The sequence below is a fragment of the Alligator mississippiensis genome, chromosome 11 (genome assembly GCF_030867095.1).
Source record: "Alligator mississippiensis isolate rAllMis1 chromosome 11, rAllMis1, whole genome shotgun sequence".
Lineage (NCBI taxonomy): Eukaryota > Metazoa > Chordata > Crocodylia > Alligatoridae > Alligator > Alligator mississippiensis.
This window is the reverse complement of record NC_081834.1, coordinates 23884834-23908215: the sequence shown is the minus strand read 5'-3', so window position 1 is coordinate 23908215 and position 23382 is coordinate 23884834. Positions and strand designations below refer to the sequence as shown.

General features: G+C 40.3%; 1 long non-coding RNA gene across 2 annotated transcripts; it reads right to left on the bottom strand.

Moving 5' to 3' along the window:
* Nucleotides 1-3584: 3584 nt before the first annotated feature.
* Nucleotides 3585-18027, bottom strand: LOC109280645 (uncharacterized). Of its 2 annotated transcripts, XR_002087021.2 has the most exons (5): nt 17786-18027; nt 10041-10149; nt 8671-8739; nt 7081-7150; nt 3585-4371 (listed from the first exon to the last, which is right to left on the bottom strand). It is a non-coding gene; the product is annotated as an uncharacterized LOC109280645 (long non-coding RNA). The 2 variants fall into 2 exon arrangements; XR_009455590.1 differs by lacking the exon at nt 7081-7150 and having other exon boundaries at nt 17786-18022.
* Between the last annotated feature and the right edge of the window lie 5355 nt (nt 18028-23382).

Sequence of the window (23382 nt, the reverse complement as noted above, 5' to 3'; positions counted from 1 at the left end):
AAGGCTAGAATCTGTTTGTGATTATGATATTCTTAGAAACTGCAAAAGTAAGGGTCCAATGAGGAGGAATAATGTTTATGGGATAGTGCAGGTTTTTCTCTCCTTTTTTGTTACCATTGATTTTGTTCCGGTCACAGGGTTTATTAGTATCTTAATATTCTCCTTTTATATAACTTTTGTTTAGTTCTTTTTTTCATAGAGCCCTTTATCTCAATCCACTTTATGAGCATTAGCTACTGAGGCTTTATAACACTCCATTTTATTGATAGGTAAAGCGAGGCTCAGTGGGGTTTCACTACAGGGCCAGGATCAATGATAAGCCAGTGACAGTGCCATAAATGGACTTAGTTCTAACTCCCAGTTCTCTGCTCTAATCGCTAGACCACTGCCTGCTTTAACCTGTAATTTTGAAAAGTGTCCACGCTGGGGGGAATGCAAGAAGTTTCCTTCTCTGTTTTTCTCTGCCCCTCCCTCCTGTGGGGAGAATTGCATCTTTCTTTCTCCATTGGTGATCAGTAGCCTTTTGGCTTAAATTTGTCACCTGTCGCATACCTCCGTATTTCAAAATACTGAGTGATAAAGTGGTGATCAGGAGGCTGAGCACCTGCTTTGCTTTCCCAGGTGTTATGGGTTCATCCTCATAAAGGTTACTGTTGATGCTGTGGAGAACACAGCTGCTTGCTTTCCTCTGTAATTTTTTTTCCCTGCTGCACTACGTAGGAAGAATAATTGCATTCTTTCTAAGCTCTGACATTCCTGCACCTCACCATCTGCTCTCCTGCTACCAAAACACAAAGAGAATGCTTTCTCGTTTACGCATATCTTTTTTAATTTAACTTGCTAATTCAAAATTCACACTTTGGCAGCAGTGGCTGGGAATTTGGGGAGTGCTGTTACGTTATAATATGATCCTGTGTTGTGACACTGCATACTTTTTTGGAAATGGAACCTAAACAGCTGTACAAAGTCCTTGTTATTGCTCAGCAAATAGGAGGGCTGTATACAACTTTGCCTCTGATGCCACCATCTAACACAGTGTGAGATCTTCTAAGTGCAGCACAGGAAGTCATGGCAAGAGCTAGCAAAAGGAAATGGGTGGCACCAAGAAAATTTAAGATAAGAAATGCATCTTTCTTACTCAAAGATTGCCTTTGGCTAGCTGGTTGCATGGCTGTCAAGCATTTGAGATTTGATGGATTATCCAGGCAACCTATATTTAGATAAAAGATAAAGGTCTAGTCACATACATCAACAAGGTCAGAGCTCCCTCTTAGGCTCCAGAATTGTTCTTGCATAGGAAACTCTTATGCAAACTCTCACAGAACGTTCTGGAAGAAGTTAGGGAAGTTACAATCTACAGCAGGAAAAGAAATCAGGTAGATGCCATGTATGGATGCTGCTTGGCTGATATCTAGAACTTTATGCCCATTTATGGGAAATTATTTGTAATCGAAGAGGTGTCCATCCATGCATTGCTGTGTCCAAAATGGATGGCAGATGTGTTTACATGTGGAAGGGTAGCGCCGGTTTTAAGCTCCATCTGAATTAGCCCAATGCCGTGAGATCAAAGCTGCTTAAGCATTTCAGACCTTCACTTATTGTGTTTATTTCTGAGTCTTCCCACATTAGAAGCAAAAATCTGTGGGAAGTGAATTTTGAGTATTCAAGGAATACACCAGAAATCGTGGTGAGCAATTCTGATAATGGCTTTACAACAGCTGCTCATATCATCCTATAATGAGGACAAATGATACTTTAAAAAGCTTTACTCCTTCAAGAAAGGTGACAATTTTTTGTAGCTTGGAAATAATCCATAGGAGAAAAATTTCCTGACTGAGATGGTCATCCTTGCTAAATACTCTCAGTATAAACTGTAAATGCAACAGAAAATCCCTCATTAGCATATTTGAAAAGTCAAATGTTTAGCAAAGATGGAGGAACTCATTTTTCATAAGGCAAATATAAAAGTTTACCTCAAGATTACCTCAAAAAGTTTACCTTACTTTTGCCATCATTAAGCTGATTAATTTTCCCTGGTGACAATATGTATTTTAGTCTGATGATTTTCTTCTCTGTTCCAGCACAGAACTTGCTAATATGATGTCAATAATCTCTAAAACATGCCGCTATAGCTGGGTTAATTGAGCCAGATAATGCAAAAGACTTGATCGAACAGGTGTGAATTTATACAAAGGCAAAACCTTGCCATGTTGTAGGGCAGGGGGCAGAAGGACTGCGGACATGACATGCCATGCCATGCCATGCCATGCAGCTACTATTTAGAAAAGGAAGAGTATGGGGAAATCATTGGTGAGGAAAACAATTTGGGTGGTATTTTTGGAATAAATGGATTTTAAGGAACTATCTAGAGAAGAGAGAAGCTAATGACAACAGTGATTTTCAGAATGTGCTGAACACCCATATTATGAATTTCAGGCTTGGGTAACATGTTTCCAGAGGTGGATGCACTCAGATTAAACCAAATAGTTATTTCTGAAAGTTCAGTAGGTCCCAAGCTGCAATTCTGGATCTAAGGAGCCGGTTTCAAATGCTTTACCTACACCTGGATTCAAATAGTGCAAAAGATCCCAGCCTTATCTTTGAGATGGGTCAAACCAAAGCCCCAGAATCTGTTCAAATTTGATGAGAAGACAGGTTTTTAAATCATGTTACTGATTACTACTAGGCAATCTGAGATCCTTTTACCTTTCAAGTAAAATGCTATGGCCAAAGAAATGAGCATATCCATCTAGCTATGGCACATGATAAGCAGGTAATTCACTAGTTTAAAGTGGATGAAATATTAGTCTGTTTGTTAATTTTATCACTGCTAAAAGGGATTTAATGCTGGGGTTTGAAAGTAAATCTAAATCATTACAGAATACCCTTTGTGGATATTAAAGTGCCTCAATAATCTTGTTCACTCTGGAATTTGACCGATTATCATAATGCAAGCAATAAGATGGTTGCTGCACCTTATTAGCATCCTTTTCACCACACAAATTCTCTCTCCAGCCCCTTCAAGAGGTATATTTCAAACCTCAGTACAAGCTTGAGGGCACTGTCGGTTTATCTGAATATGTTAACACCTCTCTGTGGGGCCTATAAACCTCAGGCAGTCAGGAAAGAGTTAATGAGCAGCTTGGGGGATGTAATCAGCCACTCCTTACAACACCTGAAGCTAGCGTCAGGTTTCAAGGGAGGAATTAAAAAGGGAAGGACAGGGCAGTTTGGGGCTGGTTGGGAGGGAGAGTATTTTTTTTTAGCTTTCACTGTGGGGAGGTTATCTTCTCCTTGTAGAAAGTGAGGCCTAGCAAAAGATGCTCCCTTTGGCTGGCAGTAACTGGGAGGCTTGCCTAGGTGCAGGTGTAGTGAAAAGGTTTCTCTGTGCCCTGCAAAGCCCAGGAAAGTGAATATTGTGCTGAGGATGGAGCCTCAAAGCACAGGAATGTTCTGTTTATCTTGGAATTCTGTTCCCCTTGATGGGGTAAAATGCCTACAGACCTAATTGGGGGTCTGCATCACCTCCTCAACTTGACAAACTGTTGGAGGCTCAGCATTACTGCCCAAGCAGCGGGAGAAAAATGAAAACAGCAGTGCTTCCACACTGGGCCACGTGACTAGTAAATGCCTGATGCAGATGCAGCAGCTCCTTAACAAATGGAAACAAAGCTCTGTGAAAAGGTGCTGCCCAATCAAAAAATGACTGCTTTTGAAAAACACATACAACAATACTGTTTCCAGAGCTGAAAACTGCTTTTCTTGCCAGGATCCCACCTTTGCAGTTTTACAAGGCATGGTCTTTAGAACCAGATCTGATAAATTAAAAAGATAGTTGCCCAGGTTGCTCTGCCTTCTCCCATGATCTTCCTTACATAAGAAAGTTTCTACTGAACTAGCTGTCCATCTCTGAGCTAGCATGGCTCCAACACCAGTAAGTAGTAAGGCTTTCTGTGACTCCTATCAGCCATTCATTCTGCAGAAACCTCAACCACAGCTCAGTAACGATGTGTTTACTGGAGCAGTAGCAAGGATGGACAATGAGCAGACTGTTGGCTAGAAAGAGATGCAAGCAGTAGAAAGAAAAGGGCATGTTGTTTCAAATGATAAAGATTTTGCATGTGCTATAGTAGAGAAGTCATTAATACAATAGAAAGATCTAAGTAAGACTGATGGGCAAGATTTCTCAAAATGAACATTGATTACAAACCGTTTGGAAAAATTCAGGTGTATACTAGGAACCACAATAAACAAGAACAATGACAAGTTTGTAGAACAAAAACGAGACAAAATACTTCTCACTCTTCCATTGTACCTCACATGAAAATATTCTTCTGAAGTAAGAGTTTCATGTGACATCTGTTCGTCCGGCTATTTGAAGAGAGCAGATTATATGGGTAAGTTTTATGCATAATACACAATATATATATATTAATTCAGCAATCCAGCTCCATATACTTAAATTTCATCTGGTACTTGTGTAATACAATAGATCTGAATCTCAATGATAAGCAATTCCATAAAAAGTTAACCTACAAATAATGAAGTTTACCAAGGCAAGACACAATGCATAGAGCATAGTTAAAGGAAGAAAAAAATCTGGCAAGAGTGTTTGCTTGTTACCAAACTTTGTGGATGTTATGACTTCATCCTTTTGATTATGATTATTTTGCTTATGTGGATTTCTTGTGTGTTGCAAAAAGTTGTGGTGCTTTATCTTTTGTGTCAGTAAAGAGACAGTTTATAAAAAGCTAAAGCAAGTAAGACATTCAGAAATAATAATGAATAATTAGTGTTAAATAATGTAAATCATCTTGGCTTTTGGTTAAAAATATAGTTGTATACTATATATACACACTCAGGAGACAAATGTCAAAAGAAAATCTTCATCCTTCTCAGGGTGATACCCTAGCAATGGTTAAGGGTCAGGATAAAAAGTCCTCAGAGATATTAAACAATTATTTTGCATCTGGCTTCACAAATGAAGATGGTGAAGATTTACTTAAACAGTGATCAGAATCCTTGGGGTGGCAGATGAAGAATTAAGAAATCTGTAGATTAACACCAGAAATGATTATGAAAAGCTTACAGGCTCTTAACCTTATTAACGTGACTGACTAATGCCCAAGTGTAATGAATGTTTTTATCCTGAGAGATATGCACAAATTTGGTTTGAAGTGGCAAATAAATGGTCATTAAACAGAACTCAAACCAAGTATATTTCTTTGCATTCTGGATACTGATGATCAACACAATGGTGGGAAGTAAGCAGTGAATAGACCTTATGTTGGGTCTTTAGATCAAGTGAGATAAACTCTAATAAACAGGGACTAGATTTTGGACCTAAACATTTTCAACCAAGAAGAACCCATATCTGTGACAAAGCTTGCTAATGTCAATGCAGAGAATAAAAGGGAGTAGATCCAGCAAATATCTATCCCATCCTTGAAAAAAAAATGAAGCACCTTTGCATTTGAAAACAATAGGTATCTCAACTTTTTTAAAAGAAAAAAAATGTTTCTTGCAAGTGTTGATTCTGCTTGAAAACAATGAACAAAGGTTTGAGCCAAAGGCAAAAGATGTATACCATCTTTCAGAGAAGCCATAGCAATAGCCATGAGACTAGGACACTGGGTAACCTCAAGTGAATGTTTCTGAGGTTAGAGAAATAAACTGTATCTGTGTACGTAACACTTAGTACTATTTTCAAATTCCCACAAGTTTAATAAGATTGGAAACAAACCTGAAAAAAGAACAAACATGTTTAACTCATCCTGAACTGCATACCGCAGCAGTAGAACAAACTGAAACTTCCTAATCAAAGAAAAGAGGGGATAACTTTCTAAAAATCAACCCAGTATGATAGAAATTCTCTAGTCTGAGAAGAATAGCATTTGTAAACTGTTTAAAAACCACTTAAATTGCTTTTTACTGCTCAAAATCCACTGACTTGAGCTCTTAAATTCACTGATTAAGAGATATGCAGGCTTTGTGATGATACAAGATTAAATCCACTGTGTTTTAAGTTGTTATATTATTATTAATATATAGAGATTTGTTATGAGCAATTTGTTGTATTTGAAATTCTAGTAATGTTGATTAGTTTTGATTGGACATGTATATCACATGATATTTTTCCTTTTCCTGAATGGGCAGGTGTAGGTCCTAAGTGGATTTTTCCATTGAAGAATGCAAACCCTTTTGAGAGATCTTTTCAGCTTTGACTGGAATGTTCCTTTTTACCTTCCCCTGTTTTTCCTGCCTTTTCTCTCAGTCATAGAAACACAACTTCAAGAATATAGTATACTGTAAAAATGTTATATGTTTTTATGTAGCTCCTCAACTATAACAAATAAAGTTTGAAAACCAAGATGATGGTTACAACTGAATTCACAAACAATTTTAAGACAATAGTTAGAAAACGCTGTAGTTTACAATGGCTTCAAACAAAGTCACATCCTTATATATACAAGGTCAGATTCTTGGCTGGTATTAAGGGATATAAGATATATGATTGAATTAGTTAATACCAGCTGTTAATTAGTTAATATGGGCTGGTATTAACCAATTTAATGGAGCCATATTCATTTATATCACTTAACTATAGGCTCCACATTTTCTTAGACATCAAAGGCTTTTCTAAGACAGTTTAGAGAAACAGTTCTCTTGCATGGACTTTGGTTACTGTATTTTGAAATGCATGAGATTTAAGTGATTCCAACCATTTCCAGTATTTGCTTCCAATACATATTAATTGAGAAACAGTGACCTTAAACTCTTGTATGTTTTTAAAATACACAGTTTACAAAAGGGCACTTTGACTATGACAGTGAAAAGTTAATGACTACAGCTTTTAGGGAATTTGCTTCTGAGAATGGTGACTGAAGACCATATGAACACACTCAATCAGATTCCAATCTCAGATATGATCTTATTCTATATTTGCCTATATCTAAATGAAATAATTATCTGGTTCATTTCTATAGACAATTATAGCAAATATAAAACGCAGCTGGAAAATCTGGAAACAGTGTAACACTGCAAGATGCATTAGCCCATTATTAAGGTGGAAGAGCATACCTGTGTACATGTATGCATATGCACACACTGTGCTTTTTCTTTAGGCACTTCCAATTTTGCTTTCAGTAACCTGGTAAAATAATATCACTAGTTGTATTATTCCTTTACACCACCCTAAAATAACTTGCAACAAAAATAAGTTGTCTCATTACGTTAGTGTGTGGTTGGGGGGTGGTGGAGGGGAGGTTTGTGGAATTTACCAAGATGTTTTTAATTATTTTGAGCAGAAAATATATCTGGGAGTGCCCAGTACATTATGTTTTAATATGGACTTGTATTCTGGTTTTGGTGTGGCTATGATTGTAGCATCACCAAAGACTAGTGACCAGTAATGAATGTGTTGCACTTGCAGATCCCTCCAGGGTTCTGATTCAATCTTTTGAGTTATGGGATCAGGACAAAATGAACTATTTTTCAGGCTTGTAAATATGTGACAAATGACAGTGCGAGAACTATTGATTCCAATCACAGTGATACAATGTTTCATAGTCAAGACTGACTTTGGCTTTACAAATTACTTGCAAGTTGAACACGAAACCCATACATAACATGCTTTGAATTGTATCAATCTCCTAGGATATTTCTGTTAGTATTTGCCTTCAGATTTGAATAAATAACCCATATTGAAATGTGGCTTTTATATTTTCTGTACGGAGGAAGATTTTTAGTGTTCTGACTCTGCAAGATGCATAATGAACCTTGGACTCTCTAGAAGAATATCTGTACATTCCTTTGTTCTATGTACAGCACCAAGCACACTGACAGCATTTAATAAAGAGCAGGACTGTATTATGCCTGGGGATAGTTTCTTAATGGTTTCTGTATAAATTCCAAATGTTATTCTTTGTTTGCCTAGTTGGTGACAAAGCAAGAATAAATCAAACCAACAGCAACAAAGCCCTATCCTACATATAGAATTCTCTCTCTAGGGAGAGGCTGAGGAGAAAAAAAGGAAATGTGATAGGTGTTAGTCACAGCATGTAATGCACTTATGAAGGAATTCAAATATTGTGTGATGAAGGTGGCATAAGAACCTATATAAGGAGAAAAACAACTCTGGTTTATCTAATACTCTGTTGCAGAAAAGTTGTTTTTTTTCTATAATTAACTGTTGTTGCTATACTGTACATTAACTGCATGTCAATGTCTTTGGTTGATGGTTGGTATATATGCAAGGCATTTTAGATTAAAGATATCAAAGAGAGGTAAAATTTAAAGATACCATCAATATGTGCTGAACGCAGGGATGGAAAATGCAAAAGGACTTGAAAGATGCAGACAGAAAAGACAACTCTTGGTTAACTAAAGTCAGATGGTACATAGTATGTTCCAGTGGGATACTAATAACTGGTATCACCTGATGCCAGCTAAATTAGTTTAAGCATGAGCATTTACAACAAAGAACAGTATCAGGAGAGCTGTAAAAAATATATACCTATGCTTTCCTGGACAACTAGTAATGAATTTAGCAAAGTGTGTATTTAGAGTACAGAAGCAGTTGCAATAATTTGAGATGTGTAACATTTACTTTGCTAAAACATCATTTCAAAATCTGCCTTAGGTTGCCATAATGTTTTATGCCAGACTAACCTTAAAAGGAACCCCTGCATGCTGATTTATTATTGACCTTCTTCCCTACCGCTTGAAGAAACGAGTCATCTGTGTGCCAAAGAGATACAACAAGTATGTCAAACTTCACAGTGTTATCCATGAGGCAAAAAATAGATGATCACAAAGCAGCTCCTCTCCCAGAAGAATCTTCACCTATTGCCCTAGAGTCAGTCAGTTTACTCAGAAGTGAGCTACATCTGACTGGCTGGGGCATAATAGCTCTTTTGGTTTACATCCCTCTTTACAAACCTATTATTCTTCTCCATTAAAGTGTGATAAACCAAAAAGCAAGAAAGAAGGTCAAGGAAATAGTGCTACCACCAACTTCTCATTACAAAGTCAAGCTCCTGGCAAGACTGTAATTAACTAGGGTTTTTGTTTGACTACAAAACCATATCAAACCATATCATTGGCTCAGTCTACTCAAGCCAGGTCAGGCTTCGTCTACTGACCTCCTTAAGTGTACGCTGTGAGTCTGGAAGCTATTTTAACTGCAGCATGCTGGTAAAGCTAGATTTTAGTTGCCTGGGGTTTATTTGGCTGTGCAGACCCCAGTTACAACCCAGTTGAATCACAAAGAATTCAGCTTTGCCAAGCCAGGTCAAGCCACATTTATAGCTTCCCAAGTGAATTTTTCTCAAGCTGGAATCCATTTTTTTACTGCTTCACTTGGTTGATCAATGGGTTCCATTCAATGGTAATATTGACTTAGAAAAATAGCTCAGAATGTCAGATGAAGTTCATACAGCTCCAGTCTACAGAAGGCAATGGTAATCATGGGCACTTTATAGCACAGCAACATCACAAAATGAGTAGATTTTTTTTTTTTTTTTTAGACCTTTACTTGATCTATAAGAAAATCCTCTCCCAAACCTTTTTCATCTACAGTAGTAAAGTTCTGCCTGTATTTGTCAAATGCTTAATTACAACTTCAGTAGCATCTGTTAGCAAATGTGACAATCTATAGAAGACGATTAAGTTTTGCAGTTTCAAGTCATGATATTTAGAGGTAAGCCTGTAATTCTGCTTATAATCATGAACATTAGTTGGATTATGAATATCCACTTCAGAACAAAATGCACAGTCACATTTTATGTTCAAATATATTTTAAAAGTATGAATCACTTATGCCATTTAATTTTGAACTAGAAAAGTAACCTAAGTCCACACCTTCTCTTCCAATTGCAAAGTGCTCAAACAGCTCTGGGCCAACTTTGAGCAAAGCATGAATTTCAGTATTGTTACACCAGGGATGAATATAAATAACATAGTAAAACTTCAGATTCAAATTCAGTGATGATAAGAACAGTGGTGTAAAGTCCCAAGTGAACATTAGTCAGAAAGCTCACCTTGTAATTGGAAGGGACTCCTGAGGGATATGAATTTATTCAGGGAAAGTGTGTTTAAGGATCCGAGTTGCTATTCACAGGCATTCTTTTTCAGTATTCATGTTGTGCTCTGAATAAAAGAAGAAGGAATCACAGGTAAAAATGGGAAAATAACATCCTCCTGCACAGCTGGAGGGAGGGAAACTGTCTAAGGAGGGAGATATCATCCTGAAGACTCCTGCGTGAACTTTGGCCTGGAACACAGAACTGACTGTGTGGTTTGGTTTTACCTTTCTGTGTGGCTCCAGCTCCTCATGGATGTGGGAATCCTGGGTCATGTGCGTGCAGGTCTTCTGCATCCCAATCTGTCTCACTCTCTGGCTGCCTTAGAGACCACTTAAAGTAAAATCTCTCTGCTCCAAAGACAATGCCATATTACTTTTTTAAAGAAATATCCTTAGAGCTAGGATGTGTCTATCACAAGACTGTCAATTCATTATCCCAGCTGTATGGACCTTGCCCCAGTCATGTCAACACAAATGTCTGGGTTTCTTTCAGTTAGCCTTTTGGTGTTATAATGAATAGGGTGCATTTTTTTCTGCTTTTCTCCACAACCATGAAAGCAAGAAATTATTTTTAAAAAACGATAAAAGGGATTGCTGGCCAGCAGGCTAATCCCAGGACCTGGGGACCTGAAGAAAAAAAAAAACCAAGGTCAAGAAACTTGGGTTGAAATCATTATAGTTGCTTCCATGTTCTTCCTTGGAATATAGAAAGGAGAAGCAGGGATGTTGTCTCCAAGATGCTGACAACCCTATTACACACAGGAGGGATGATGCCTTGTAAACAAGGTCCTATATATGTGCAGAATCTTCGGAGCAACAGATTCCCATTGTGCCTGTCGCTTCGAATACCCATTCATGTGCTGCCATAGCGCGTGCACCTGGTGGTGGGCATGGTGAGGGTTCATGTGGCCACTGAGAGGGACCTCGATCACCCCGGGGAAAGCCCCCAAACTTGCCTGCCACAACTTTGAATGTATTTCCAGTGGTTATTAACTTCATTTCTTTGGTAGGCTATGGGCCTACTGGATAAGCTCATCTTGCCTATCTTCCCCATCGTCAATGGCTACTTGCTGAGCCTCGTGAACACCCTGGTGGTGCAGTGTCAGCCAGATCCCCCTCGAGGCAGACCTAACCACTGAGGCACCCCCAAAAAAAACAGACCACAACTGCCACACACAAGACCAAATACAGCCCAGTAGCAACTAAGGAGAAAAAAGGATTTTTAAAGAAAAGGATAAGAGGGCAGACAGAATGGAATGAGATCAGGATCCACTACTGCTTCCTTCCTTCAGCTCTAGAGCCTAAGCCAGGTGGTGTCCCCTGGTGCTGCTCCACTCCGTGGTCTTGTTGGGGTATCTTCTGCCTTACCCCAGGTCTGCCTCCCTCCATGGCTTGGTACCTGCGAGAGCCTGGAGTAGGAAGCCTCCACCACCTCCAGGTCTGCTATGGCCCCTGGACACCAGTGCTGCTTATGACTGGCATGGGGTTTATTCTCTGCTGCTTGGGGTACCTCTCCCCAAGCATAATCCACCCCCTTGTACTGCAGCTGTTTGCTGCCAATGCAGAGAGCTTCTGCAGCCTCCACTGCCACTCTCTGGTCTGGATTCTTTCCTTCATGCCGGCATGGAGAGCCTCCGCAGCCTCTGCTGCCTCTTCCGCTCTTCCCGTTTCTGTTCCAGAGGTCCCTTTTAACTTCACTGGCTGGTAATTGCTCCTAACGTCACCTGCCAGCTCCAGCTGTATATAGCTGTGGCTCGTGAACCATGTGTGCTTTGCTTTTTGTTCTTTCAGTGTCTAGTATCCTGTGGCTGGTAAGCAGTTTCTTTTTTCAGGGGGTTTTCCACAGGGTGTGTAGCCCGCGTCGTAGGGTCACCTGAGGTGAGGGTCTCCAGCTCCCCTGAGGTTGTGCCCCTGAGACACCCATGAAGCGGCCTTCATTTTCATATCCTGGAGACCTCTCCCATACCAATGAGAGAAAGAAGAAAAAATGGGCAAACACATGTCCCCATCCCAAATCTGTTACATTAACCTTGGTGGAATTTGCATGAGATAGCAAAGAGAGAAACAAAAGATTTACCTGGGGATCAAATAAAAATTCTTAGGAAAATATATTGAAAAAAAATGGAATTGTAGTTTAACTTTACGACTTTCTGTGGCTCTTTCATAGGGTAGTTCTTCTGCCATGGCTAAGAAATATGGGAAACTTGTACTATTTAATAACCTAGGTGCAATAATATGATATATTATCACCCCACTGACAAGTATTACCATAGACTCTGGATCTTTGGGAATTTTTTTTCATCCTGAGCATGTTCTTTATTAGCCATGAAAACATAAAAAAATCTTTCAGATAAAATTGGGCATGTACATCAAGCTTATCTCCTTAGGTACCTGCTATATTTCATTAATACTGAGTAATGTCACCCTTTTAACTAATGAAATGCATCCCTAATAGAGTAATATTTTTTAAAAAGATATAATGGGAGAGAGGTCATTGTGAAATGTCCAGTCCTTGTGAGTTCATCAGCAACGTTATTTTCTTTTTAATGGCATGAATTCCAGTAATGCTCTCGTATTGCTCACACACTAAAGGCTTCTTTTGCCCAAGAGAAAATAATTCTTTAACTTTACTATTAGTAAGTTTTGAAGCTAGACAAATGTGTGTTTCTCCATTTTAATACAAATTCCTCAATTTTGTAGCTTTTAATATACATTTGTGTTACTCTTTTCTTCCACACTTAACATATTTACAATGAATTTGAAATCTTGTATATAGGGTTTTGGATAAATAGGAAATACGGTGCTGCTATCCTTCCTTTTTAAAATATATCTAATGAATGAATCTGGAACCAATTTCCTAGGGAAGTGGTCCTTGATCCTACCTTGGGTAAATTAAAAAAGAGGTTGGATGAACACCTGTCTGGGGTCATGTGATCCCAGCATGTGCTCCAACCAGTGGTGGGGGGTTAGATTAGATGATCTATTCATGTCCCTTCTGACCCCCACTATGACAGTGACCACTATGACAATTCTCCCAGAATGGAGTGTGTTAACTAATGGGCACCTAAATCAGAAATCAGTAAATCAAATATAATTAGGACTTGAAGCTTAGCTTGAATCTGTAGTCCTAGAGACAAAAAGATGAGAACTTCAGCTATCTCCAGATTCACTGTTTGAAAATATTCACTGGTAACTATGACTGTCAACTGGTGCAGTTCTAGATGTCTGGCCTAGGTAGGTGTGAAACCTCCAAATTAAGCCTCTCAGCCTCTGAACGCTGGAAAATGTAAGGGAAAAGGGGCAGGGAACAGATCAGTCCAGATAGTATGTACAGAGGGCCTGTTTCCCATAGCATCCACTCTGTGCCACTGGAAAATACAGGACACTGGGTTAGATAGACCTGTGGCCTGACTCGGTATGGCATTTCTTATGTTGTAATATTTAGAGATTTGACATAGATGGAATTCTATTCAGGTAAACACTTATGCACAGCCCTTTCTTTCACTTGGAGTAGAATTTTCTTGAGCTTCAGTGATACTCATCTTACCACTGACTACATATGGTGATGGGTATGTATAAGATTTTGAATTAGACCAGAGAAAAATAGAGAAATCTCTTAGAATTCTCCTAGAATTTAGAAAAATGAGAGAGTTCAGTGATTGTAACTAAACATGCATGTGTTGAAAATCAGTTAAGGACTAGAATAGACAGATGTTTTTGTTTTATTTGACACTGTTTCAGACTGCTTAAGTCCGTAAGAACTGATGTATTATTGAAATAATTATTTTAATGATGTAATCATGCCCCTTCTTATCTTATATTTTGTGGGAGCTAAAGAATGAGGCAATTCCAAATAAAGGAAATACAGACATATAGAAATAGAATTTGGGGAGAGGGGGTTGGTTCCTGTGTTTTCTTTTCACTAAATCTTCATTCTAAAAACTTTGCTTATAAATTGGTCTCTGCCATCATAACAGGGTTGATGTGCCTGGCTGAAAGGACAAATCCCATATCTACTTTTCTACCTTTGTGGCAATTGATTTACCTGGTACCATACCCCAAACACTGTTGTTTTATAGTTTAACATTAATTTCAAGGAGAAGATCACAGTTTTCTTGTCATAGTGCTCTTGTTTTTCCTCTTTGCTTAATACATTGACTCTTGAGACAAAGGGAACAGAATTTACTTCCCTTAGTCTCTTCTGGGCTGGAAGTTAGAAATGCTTGTGATGGCATAGTATCAAATGCTAGTGGTCAATGTTAGATATGTTCACAGGTTCATAACAAAAAGTTACATAATGTGAAAGAAAGAACAGAAGACTATGGAAACATGTAGCGGGTCATTTTGATTGCCCTTATGAGCATCCAAAATGATTTCAGGGCCAAACATAAATCAATAAATTCTGTTTCTCAAGAATAAGTTTATTTCTGTCATTGTTGGGTGGTAATATGTGTGCGTCTGAATTCTTATCTGTGCTTCCAGGTTTAAAATTTTGGATGCACATTGTGCTCTCAAGCTGAAACTTAGGATGTAACATTGCATTGCATGCAAACTGAGCTGAGGTGAACAGACAGACAGAGGAAAGCTTATGTGCATATGATCATTTCCAATGAAAACTGTAACATGACAGGTTGATATGCAAGATTTTTATGGGTAGAATGTAACAAGGAATACTTAGGATATATGCATTCAGATGAATACATGAATATAATTAACAAACTAATGCATTTGTTTCAGTTAATTAACAAAATGCTAGAGCGAAAAAAAACTGTTGTATTTTATATTTAACAATATTTGATTTTAAACTGAATGAGACAGCAGTATTATTGTTAATCCTATCTAGAAGGGGAGCAGCTTGGGTAAAATAACCCTGAAATGAAAGAACCATATTAAGAAAATTAAACCCACCTTTCTGAACTTGCATTTGTAAAAGTTTTGTTTCCACCTGTTGCCAACTGCAAATGCTGCAACTACAGGATAGATAGCTTCTTGCACGTTGTACGTTAGATAACCAATGGGTCAATGCATCTGCCTAGATTTTCAAACATGTACTCTTACCATTTAATATGTTCTTAAATGCAAACTCACAATGTGAAAATTAGAGTTACGTAATCTTAATTTTCACAAGGGTTAATTTTTCTCTTTCTCTGTTTACATGGACTTACAAAAGAAAGCTTCTCATTCAATTGCTATTTATCTATTAACTCGTGAACTGTACATCAATGTGAGGGATTTTCTAGGCATCAACTGCCATTTTAATAATTGGGTTTAAGTGTTTACGTCAGCTGCCTATTATGTGAAATTAATTTTTGGAACATATGCTGTTTTATTTATACCATTGTTTCTTGCTAGATTAATTATTTGAGGGTTATAATCACATGACATCCTTTTAATTATTCTTCTTTAGTTGTAACATATGACAGCTTTTGACTTCTCACCCCCTCCTCTTGTGTGTGACAGATAAAATTATTAATAAATGCCTGTTTATTATGTAGTTATGCTGTGCATGTCCACAGGGTATAGGCTGACCTCATGTATTTTTACCCAGAGTACAGTGTCAGAAGAGCCTTTGTGGTTTGCTAATGAGTTAAATCCAACTAATGCCATATATACTCTGAACGGCCAAAAGCCCTTTACACATTCAAATGCATACAAAGACTCAGCTGGGCCCTCTGCATGAAAGATTAACTTTTCATTCCTATTAAAGATAAGCTGGACTTGTTTGTTTTAAGTAATTAAGAGTAGGAGGAAAACTTGCACAATGATGGGCAAGGTGACTTGACTTCTATCTGTGGACTACCTGTCAGCAAAAACAATTCATCCTCATGTGGCTTTTGGCTTCACTAAAGGATCCTCTTTTCCTCAAACCACTCCCTATCTGTTGCAACCATCTATAACTCCTTGTCTCTAGCAAATGCCTGTGTGTTTCTGCAACACCTAGACACTTGAAGGAGGAACATGAAACATTAAAAAAAACCCCATGATCTTCTAAATTTGTTATGGAACTAAAAGCAAAAAAGGAAAAAGAAACAAGAGTTTGAGGCACTACCACAGTTTCTGAGGCTGTCTGGCAAATACTGCTATTTTCCTCTTTCATTAATTTTACTTTCTCTCCCTTTAGTGCAAAGAGACAAGAGACCAAAATTCAGGAAAGCATGCGCTTAAAATTAGTCTCTGCTGAAGAAAGCACTTAAAGCATATGCTTAATTGCCCTTCTTGAATAAAGCTGATTTCTTGAGCTAAGGCCCTAGTGACTGACTACAAAGTAAAAACAATTAAACTTACCAGGCACAGAGTGCTGCCAAGTGCACAAAGAAAAATTGTAAAAAAAGAAAGATCCCTTTTTCTTGAATCCCTCTCGGCAATAGCAATCTCAGGTGTTACTGCTAACAATAGCAGGTAAAAGCTTTTCAGACAGAAGTGTGATTTGTAAAATGACAGAGTCCCTTTAGGTGCAGGTGCAAATGATGGGATATAGCTTTCTACTCATCTATCTGACTGGGTTTGATGCTGCAATGAACTGTGCACCTCCTGAGAGGTGAGGAGCAACCTAAGCTCTCCTTGAAGTTAAGAGGAGTCAATTAAATTGAATGGGGAGTTGAGGGGTCTCAACACCTTCCAGGATACATTCAGTTGCTTAAATCCTCAGGCCCATGAGCTAGTTAGAATGCATTTAACTATTATTTGTGTCTGCACTTATTGTAGTTATTAAAAATGAGTGTTACTGACTGCAGGTGCAAAGTTACACTCCCCAAATTCATAGTCCTGATTCTCTCACCCACACGACAAGCCAAAGGATGTCCTAACAGCTATTTGGGAATTAATCAAGCCCAAAGAGATTGTCAGGTGACAGGAATGTGTTGTAGCACTTCCTCAGGTACCTTGGGCATGTGCTCCAGTGTGCGGGGAGGGTATTTTAATTAGAGTGGCTCCTTGTGGCGAAGTGGGAGTCCCTGGCTAGCCGCAGAGCTAGCTTCCCACCTGAAGTGGGAATGCCGCCCACCTGTCTCACCCACCACTCATTGTTAATAATGTTGTTAGTTAAGGCGGGAAGCTGCCCATTGTTGCACCCCGATATTGTGGGGGAGCTATCGGCAGCTCCGTTCTACCCCTACACCAGAGCCCAAGCCTCGCAGATGGCATCTCAGGCAGTTAGCTAAACCGTCGCTTTTGCCCATTAGCTGTGGCCCCCAACCATGGTGACCTTTGGCTTCCGTAAGCCCTGGCCCCATATCAGGCCCATTTGGGACCCCAAGCTGCCTCGCTTTTCATGGCTGTCCCTCACGGTGGGCCCCTGGCCCTTTTGACCATTTGGTTCTGGCCCCAGCATTGACCAGTCGAGTACCTCAGGAGGGTTTTCACCTCCTGCCTGCACTTAAGGATCGGGGTCCCCTATTCCCAGCTTAGGTGCTCCTGGAAGCATGCCTGGCCCTGCGGGTCACTTCCCCAGCAGGCTCAGGTGCCTCCAGAAGCTTACCTGGTCTACCCTGCTCTGGTGTTATATGGCCTATCTGAAGGTGAGGGCTGGGGTTAAGGCACCCCTACTTGCCTTTCACTGGGGTGGTAACTGGCCTGGCATTTCCTGGGGGCTTTCATGCCACTGAGAGCCCCACCAGGCTACCCACTCCCAGCAGGGTACAGTTTTAGGTCATGCCCAGGACCAGGAGCCTCTAGACCATCCCCTACAGCTCCTGCCCTTACCTCCAGGATGTTCCAAGCAGCCTTGCAGCCAGGTGATGTTACTACCTGGGCTGCCAACAGCAAAATGCCCTCTTTATATAGGCAGCCATGGATCTAAAAATGGCGGCCACAGTTAAGCACCTGCTGGCTGCTTGGCTTGGCCCTTGAAGTTGCAGGTACCCAGAGTGCCCTGCCACACTCCTGGACAACTGCTTTAATTAAAATGCCACAGCATCACGTGTATTCAGCGTTCCACATTAACTAAAGCTCATTCAACAAGTTTTAGTTAAAGTGCCCCTGCTGCCATTTTGAAATGCAAGACACAAAATACATGTGACACTGCAGCAGATTAGAATGCTCCACCAGGCTCAATTAATCAAGACTCAACTTGATTAAAGAAAAGGCAAGGTTGTACAATTTTGCACCTGCAGTTAATCACACACATTTTTAAAAAACTGCAATAAGCGCAGGCACAAATGATAGTTAAATACATTCTCTCTCATAAACTAACCTCATGCCCTGATGATTTAAGCAGCCAAATGTATCCTGAGATGCATTAATTGAGACTCCTAAACTCAATTAATTGAATCTCCTCTGACAGGTTCTAATTAGAACGCATGGGAGCACATGTATAGGCACCCTTGTATCCTAAATGCTATTTCATGAGAGAGCCAGGATGAGAGGTCTCTTGTACCTGGATGAGCTGCAGTTAACAGAATGGAACTGTTGGTAGCCAACAGGAATTGAAGCTTACATTTCACAATATTTTATCTTTAAATATTTCTAAGTGAAAGCCAAATTCCATCCATCTTGTCAATCCCAGCTGTGGAGATCCTCTGGAATTTCCCTAGAACGGGGAAATATAGGGAAAATATTTTAAAAATATCTAAGGCTTGCATTTCTAACAGTACTTACCTGCCTAAAGATGCACATTAGGGCTGTGCAAAGCTTTGGGTGGTGATTCAATTTGGAGAAGATTCAGCCTGATTTGGTGTCCGAATCTCCAAATCAAATCGGGGACCAATTTAAAGGTCCAAATTGATTCAAAGCTCTCCGAAACTTCAGAAAAGATTCGGAAAGCTTTTATGATTCGGGCAGTCCCTGGTGGCTGCAGCAAGGAGCTGCTGCCAACTCTGAGCTGGTAAGTACTAGGAGCGGGGATGGGGGGCTGGGGGACCCCTGCCAGGCCCCCAGACTCCTGCCCACTTGCCCAGCCCCCCATGGGTGCCCCCGCCTGTCCCAGCTCCTGGTACTTTAAAAAAAACCCTGGTGCTCACCAGGTGCTGCCGGGCAGGGGGGTGATCCCCACTTCACCCCACTGCCCTATGCTGTGTGGGGGGGCTCTGCATGAGCCCCGATGCCCCCCCTCACTCCCCCAGCCCCCCCAAAGGTGCCCTGCCTGGGCCAGATTTGGCCCTTTAAGGAACAAAAAAAGCCAAGAAAAGCCCTGGGACTCACCACTCCTGGGACAGCCTCAGGGTTTCAAGGGTTCATGCAGAGCTGCCCACATGGTGCGGGGCAATGGAGGTCCGTGTGGATCGCCCCCCACACCGGCAGGAGTGGTGAGTCCAGGGTTTTTTCAGATTTTTTTTTTCTTAAAGGGTCAAAGCTGGCCCAGGCAGGGCACCCGTGGTGGGGCTGGGGGAGTGATGGGGGGTCAGGGGGCTCATGCAGAGTCCCCCATGCATCATGGGGCAGTGGGGATCGCCCCCCACCCTGCAGCACCTGGTGTGCACCGGGGCTTTTTTTTTTTAACAAGTGCCAGAGCTGGGGTGGGCAGGGCAGCCATTGCCAGGCTGGGAGAGCAGGTGTGGGATGGGCCTGGCTGATTTGGCAGCAGCCAACTCTCCAAATCAGATTCAGCTGAATCAAATCAGGACAGTGATTTGAATCACCTAATTGAATCACTGTCCCCTGAATCGGCCGAATCTGAATCTGAAGTGAATACTAGCTGCTTCACACAGGCCTAAGGCACATAGCTGCATTAATACCTTCTAATATCTTACTGTAAGTAATTATGGATCTTAAATCTCCATTGGCTTTCAATAGGACTTAGCACCTAAGGGTGTCTTTATACATGCTTGCAGTTGAAGGAGGGAGAAGCAGGGTGCTTTAATTAGAGTAGCTCCAAAAGCAGCTCTAATTAATGTGCTGGCAGCATCATGTGTATTCAGCATCCCATGCTTCAAAATGGTGGCATAGGTGCTTTAACTAAAGCTTTTTCAACAAACTTTAGTTAAAACACCCCCATCGACATTTTGAAGTGTGGGAACACTGAGTACATGTGCAACAGGGGCTGTTGGAGCACACTAATTAACATGCTCCAGCAGACTTGATTAATCAGGTCTGCTCTGATGCGTGCTAATTAGCACGCATCAGAGCAGATGTCCAGCATATGTATAGGTGCTTCAAATGACTTAAAAGCCTTTTGAATTTTTTTAACTTTAGAGGCCAGATCTGTTATAAATTTGTTTTAGAGATATTAATACATAAGTGCATGAACATTTTTCATCCTAGTTCTGAAGTGTAATACAAACTAATCAGTCCAATTTACCAGTTAAATAAAGCCTATCACTGATTTTCTTTAAGGAGTGTTCTTTGTTCAGCTTTTTTTTCTTTTTTTTTTTTTTAACGATCTCAGTATTTTCATCTGTATGTATCCCTTACACATTTATAATGCCTGATGTGCTTCCTGGTATCTGTTCAGTTTGATTTTCTATCATTTCCATTGATGCCCCTGTTTTTCTGCCATTAAACTTGTATATTACCCAGCTGTATTATGGGTCAAATATGGACAATTTTTTTAAATCTAGTACAAGGTGAAATATGACTGGCATGGGGGAGGGAGGGAAGAATGAGTCAGACAAGGATCATAAAACAGAACAGAAAAGGCTGGATGTACTGAAGAAAGACAAGAATACATCTCTAATTTGTGGAAGTGTTCATGTATTTGTATTAATGAGAGACTGACTCTTCTTGTGAACAGCAGAACACTGGAAGGCTCCAGCACCTGAAATACTGTTTCTGTACTTCAGGTGAAATACAAGCAGACACAATATAAGCTTCCCTACCCCTCACTGTCTAGCCATTGACCTTAACCCTGAAGGGAAGGGGCATTCTCACTAAGGGAATTGGATGCTTACTCAGCTCTAAGCCACATCTGAGTGGAAGCTGCCAATTTTGCCAAATTATATGTGATGCTTTTGAAATGTGGACTATTGTCCACCAGGGACTAAGCTAAAATGACCAAATTCATTTCACTTAGCTTTTCAATGGCAATAACATTATTTTAAAAAATATCAACCATAAAACATTTATCATTCTGATTTTATTCAACTTTGTCATTTACTTATGGTCTGCAGTAGTTTGTAAAAGACAGTGAAGTTAATGCCCCATTATATCAAACCCTGAAGGTTAGATTCTCAGTACTAAATTGAATTTTAAAACCACATGTATAGCTAATTTATACATTAGTAAAGTTTCTATCAATCACAGACCTATGCACTTTCAGTTTGAGGTGATTTTTTCACATTTTAGTGAAGTTGGTCAATTGTTCAAAAAGGGCATAATCAATCTGTTCAAACAGCTCTAAGCAGCAGAGAAAGACATTTCCTTGGGTAAGTTCTCTCAGTTCCCTTGCTGTGAAATGTAGGTAGCAAAAATGTTAGCACTAATACCCCTTTAGCTCATTGGTGCTGGCAGCTTTAGAGTAACCACTGGATTTATCGCTAGTGAGATTAGAAAGCAGCACCGCAACAAGTATCTATTGTTTTGTTAGAAGTGCAAGTTACTCAAAAACTACAAGACATTTACCTTCTAACAGAACATTTATGTTCTTGTATAAAATCAAGTGCTGTGATTTTAGATTAGTGCTTCTTTCTCAGTGAATTTTTTGAGCTGCTTTTTCTTTCTTTTGGAAGGAATTGCCTTTACCATATCCAACCCAGCAGTGGGAAACAACAGAGCTAACTTCACTTCCTGCAGAAATCAGTCACAAAACTCAATTTGGCTTCATTAACAACAGGATTGGGCCTCTTGGGATGAAGATTTAAATATTTTGGGTCCTCACCCCTACTCTTCAATATTTCTGACAGGAAATAAAAAACAACTTCCCTCTTAATTGTGTAAATTCTGTGAATAGAAAACACACATATAGCAAAGACTACTCAATATATTGACCATGTCAGACACAGCAAAGTAACATTTTAAAATGGGATGGGAAATAATGCTGCTGAGCATCAGGGCTGTGCGAAGTTTCAGTCCCTGATTCGATTCGGAGGAGATTGGCCCCATTCGGTGACCAAATCCCTGAATCAAATCAGAGGACCCTTTAATCTCTCTGAATCGAATCAGACCCCTCCGAATCAATTTGGAAAGATTCGGTGATTCGGACATAGACACAGCTTTAAATGTTTTTTCTACATACCTCTAAGTAGCAGGTGTCTCATGAGCGCTGCAGTGCTGAGGCTCATAGAGTGTCCCACAGAAGCACAGGGGTCTCCCCAGCGCACTTGGCAGCAAACCTGGAAGTGGACCAGAAGCACTTCCAGTCCACTTCCTGGTCCACCGGGGAGCGTGCTGGGAGGCCCCCCTGCCCCCCTGGCTCAGTGACTGGTGCCTTCTGGGTCTGGGGGGACACCCAGGGTCCCCCTGTGGCCGATTGCTGAGCTGAGGAGACGCGGCGGGGGCGGGGGGGGGGGTCAGCACGCTCCCTGGCAGACCCGGAAGTGGACCAGAAGTAATTCCGGTTCACTTCCAGGCTTGCTGCCAAGCACATGGAGGGCGTCCCCCCAACTCCTGTGGGACACTCCATTTACCCCAGCATCGCAACAATCACAAGCCACACCTGCTACCTCAAGGTATGTAGAAAAAACTTTTAAAGCTGTGTCTATGTCCAAATCACTGAATCTCCGAATCAGCATCAAATCTTCAGATTCAGATTTGAACAAATCGAATAAGGGACAGTGATCTGAATCAACAAATCAAATCACTGTCCCTGATTCAGGCCAAATCCAAATCCAATAGGACACACTTCACATACCCCTACTGAGCATGTCCTTTTAGCTCTCAACTGCTCTTCCCCCACAGGTGTTTGGCCCCTCACAGAGCCCTGCATTTGTAATTATATATAAAGCTGGCCTCCAATTTAGATTTGAGCTGCAGAATTAGGGGCAGCCTTAATCTCAGTCTTCCTTCAGCACTCTCTAAACCTGTTTGAGGCCACACAAGCTCTGAGAAATCAATTATTGGACAATTTAGTCCCCTGTGGTCAATTGTTGCAGCACAAAATTAACATTTGGCAGAATTCAGCATGAACAGTAGTAGTGGCAGGCAGACTGCAAATGTTGTGTGGCTTGGTTTAGTTCAAAAAAATCAAGGATTATAGAAATTACAATGAAACAATGTAGGGAGCTCAGACCAAACACACTCAGTAAAAGCAGAATGTATCTTAAGAACTTACAATTCTATGTTCCCCACAAAAGTCTTCATGCTTTCTTTGAAACCAACCATACTGACACAATCAGCTACTCTACCTGTCGTCTCACATCTATTCTCAACACACCTGCTTCTGCTGAGGACCACAACATATATTAATAAGCTAATAATGGCTAAGTTCC